Source organism: Sparus aurata, chromosome 21, assembly GCF_900880675.1.
Source record: "Sparus aurata chromosome 21, fSpaAur1.1, whole genome shotgun sequence".
NCBI lineage: Eukaryota > Metazoa > Chordata > Actinopteri > Spariformes > Sparidae > Sparus > Sparus aurata.
In genome coordinates, this window is record NC_044207.1 from 65,375 (window position 1) to 69,344 (window position 3,970).

At 35.4% G+C, this 3,970-nt stretch overlaps 1 long non-coding RNA gene across 1 annotated transcript; it reads right to left on the bottom strand.

The window, feature by feature from the left end:
* Nucleotides 1–705: 705 nt before the first annotated feature.
* Nucleotides 706–3,185, bottom strand: LOC115573001 (uncharacterized). The gene is made up of 4 exons (XR_003982199.1): nt 3,031–3,185; nt 2,439–2,483; nt 2,097–2,166; nt 706–1,257 (listed from the first exon to the last, which is right to left on the bottom strand). It is a non-coding gene; the product is annotated as an uncharacterized LOC115573001 (long non-coding RNA).
* Between the last annotated feature and the right edge of the window lie 785 nt (nt 3,186–3,970).

Sequence of the window (3,970 nt, forward strand, 5' to 3'; positions counted from 1 at the left end):
AATTGACTCTGCAGAAGATACCACTCGGCTTGGCCTTGATCTAAACACAAGACCCAGGTGAACACACTAAATTCCGCTGTGTGAAGTGATGAGGCGATATCAACATCCAGTGGTTGTGCTGTGCATATATAAGGATGGAATTTGGGATGCATCTATTGTTGTTGTCTCTTCTGTTACAACTGTTTTGGGTGTGTGACATGACATCAGTGACACACAACAGAACGCAAGGAAATATACACTGTAAAATTTTTCACTGTAAATTTACAGTAAATTACTGGCTACTAGTTGCATTACTTTCACAGTAATTATACAGTAATTTATTGTGAATATTTCACAGTAATTTACTGTACACGTTTCACAATAATGTACTGTAAATATTTCACAGTAAAATACAATGCATCTACAGCTGTATACTGTAACTTCACAGTAGTCATGCCCATGGAATTACTGTGATATAGCAGTATGTAGCTGTGGAATTATAATATTTTGCTGTATGTAAATTACAGTAATTGCCTGTATTTTTTAAATTTTTACTGTAAAAGTAATGCAACCAGTAGCCAGTAATTTACTGTAAATTTACAGCTTAAATAATACTGTAACATATTGCAAATTTGACTTGTTACCTGTGATTTTACCACACAAACATGCTTTGGATTTGCTAAATTAAAAGTCAAAACAAGAACAAAGAAAACAAAGACAATACTCATTTTAATTTTTTAATAATTATAAAACTATCATATTCAACAATTTACAAGAGCTGTCTCTGAACATAAACATGAACATGAATTTTCATTTCTAAAGAGCAGATTCAGCTATTAAGTGCTGATTCATTCCCTGTCTAATGTCAATATTGATACCAGTATTGATGTGTTACATGGCTGGGGTAGTTATGTTATCAGGTTACAAATCAAAATCATACTTTGGTATCACCAACTGAATCTATGAATCAATCAATCAATATTAAATCGAATCAATATCAAATTGTGATTAATAGATAGCAGGAAATTGGTTACCATACTCAACCCACACGTCAATTTACAACTCTAAACATATACAGTATAAACAATACAGTATAAACAATTTACAACAATTTACATGTACAATATGAACATTCTTACGCCAACTACGTAACAATTTCATATTTACATTGACCACTCAAAGTTAACAAGTTTAATTTGGAGCGTGCTCACGTGTCGATTGATGCCTCCACACTTCTTTGAATTTGAGCCCATCTCAGGGTTAATGCCCAAGAAGCACCTGTAAACAATAAAGCAAAGACAACTTTCAGTTTCACAGATTTAATATTGCATTGTTTATCCAAGGCACATGCAGTGGTGCCCCTTCTTCTTTAACTAAATCCGACCTACACCAAAAAAATTAGTATTGAAAGCCAAGCACGCTGACAGTTTTTGTATAGCTTCAGCCTTTAAAAAAGTCAAAATGCTGCCCGGTGCAAATTTACATAAGCAGTTAACAAGTAGCTCAGCTGATGTTAGCAAACAGTCCAGATTGTGAACTTAAATTTACACCCTGCTAAAAATATGACACTGGACATGTCGGGATACATACATTTAACAAATACAATCAATCTATATAGAGATCTCTGATTAAAAGCAGCTTTCCATTGATGTGAGCATCAATGTGCAAGTTAGTGTGTATGTATGTTATGTTGACAGTCCGTTTGCTCAAGTCAGCTGGGTGGAAAAAGTGGTTTGCAGCATGCTCTGCAAAGAAATGACTCTCGTGTCAATTATTTTGTAATAGGCAACTATAAAACAAATAGAATTCACCAATCTCATATTTACTGTATACTGAAGATCGGATGATTTGGATTGATGGCTGATCTATCGGGGCTTCCTCAGTGATACAGTTCCAAACCAAATTTTAGTCAGATACTAACTACTGGTGCACTACTGCTTAAGCTCAGATTCAGAAAAAAATATATAATATTATATATAAAATATTGGGGGGAAAAAAATGTCAAGAGACCAATAAACAAGATATGTGAAATGATCATGTAGTGACTTTTTTGTTCATTTTTAAAATAACTACATGCAGCTCGAAATATCAATATAAAATCCAGATATCAACAGTACCTTGGACAATCAAGCAGGGGGTGCTTGGTAATATCACTGTCCTCTGCACATCAGTGGCTGTGGCACACGGCTGTAAAATAAGAAATAACATAGCATTGTAGCGTATTCAACATGGTGCATAAAAGACGTGTCACTGGTTCTAATGATTTAGAGGTTAATCAGAGCAAATGTTATGTGTCAACATATGAATGAATGCGATTAAATTACTGACTATAGGCTTAATTTGATCCAAATGTCATTTGCTAGTTTGATGAGACATTCAGTGGTGGATCAAAGTACAATATCAAGAAGAGAACCACTTGATTTTCTCAGATTATTTACAGTTCTATGTGCTATTTTTACCTCAACAGCCTGCTCCAGGGATCACTGTCCTTGTTTCAACTGCCTCTGAAAAAGAATGGAGCAATTAGTGACAGATCATATACTTTAAGCTGGAAAGATTAGTAGTCAATCAAATACTCATGCATATCCCTCCCATCGATATGACCACCAAATGAAAGCATATGATTTGAGCTTTCCAAAGATATAAGTTACTTCTCTGTGAGGCAAAGCTTCGTGGAGAAAAACGGCTTTGTAATAACTTAGTTGCTGCAGCTGGAGGCTAACGTTAGCTTACTTTAGCTTTGACTTTCGCTAATTCGCGGCGAAAACATCGCGTATTCTCGGTCAAATAACTCACACACTATGCCTCCTAATAACATGTGGAGACGAATAGATGAAAACATACAATTTGAACTTTCCAAAGATATAAGTTACTTGTCTATGAGGCAAAGCTTTGCGGAGAAAAACGGCTTTGAAATGACTTAACAGCCAAAAAAGTGGAGCATAGAGTGACGTTACCTTGATCCAAAGATCGTTCACTTACTAACATTAACTCACACAACTAATATAAAGTTGTTACAAGCTGCCTAAAATGTAATGATGTTAACCTTACCTTCGAGCTCTTCTATCGGTGTGTGTCGGGTCGTAACATTATCCACCATGGATGTATGTAAGAGAACAGTATCTTATCCACCCGTATCCACCTGACGTCTCTTCTTGGTCCCACAATGCAGTGCGGTTCAAGCGCGATTCAAATTTTACAATAATTTGTTGTATTATCACAGAGGATGGTTTGACTACAGTATTTTACAGTGGAATATTACAGTAAAATGTTGTTAAAACCTGGCATCAGTTTTTTTTACAGTAATTTACTTGATTTCACAGAAAATTCTAAATTACAGTATTATATTGTGATTATTACAGTTAAAGCCTGTAAAGTGATAATACAGTAAATTATTGTGAAATATTACAGTAAAATATTGTTAAATTCTGGTAACATTTTACAGTGTACTTGCTGGAAGTGGAAGTGGGGTTAATGGGCTATCTTAAGCGGTTTGACCTACATTTAAAAAACGAGTTGACCCGCAAATTTTGATGGAAAAGCAGCATAACTCTCAAGTCGTTTCAGAGCCTCTTCCTGCCCTTTTGTTTCCTACCATTGTGATTGGCTGCTCTTCACCTGTGCCCAATTATCCCTGCCTTTCTTGATATTGTCTGTTTTTTTACCCTATTTTTTGCCTCAGCCTACCTGTAAGAGCCATATTTATACTGCTGACAATATTTAGTAGTTTTCCTTTAAAAATGTTGAACTGCTCCTTTAATTACGCTGCTGATGACATCACAGCCACTTGGCTCAGAGACTAGATTAAGCAGCCCACGGAGCTACACAGTTTTTTGACTGTCTAATAGAGAAGAATTTTGTAACTTTGTTTTTTGCTTTGGTTTTAAGTAAAATTCTTTTTGAACAGAAGTTACTGCCCTCGAAGATTCTTGTGTGTCAAGCTTAAAAGCCAAGAGGACTGCCTAATAATAGCGGTAATATGGTGAAGTAG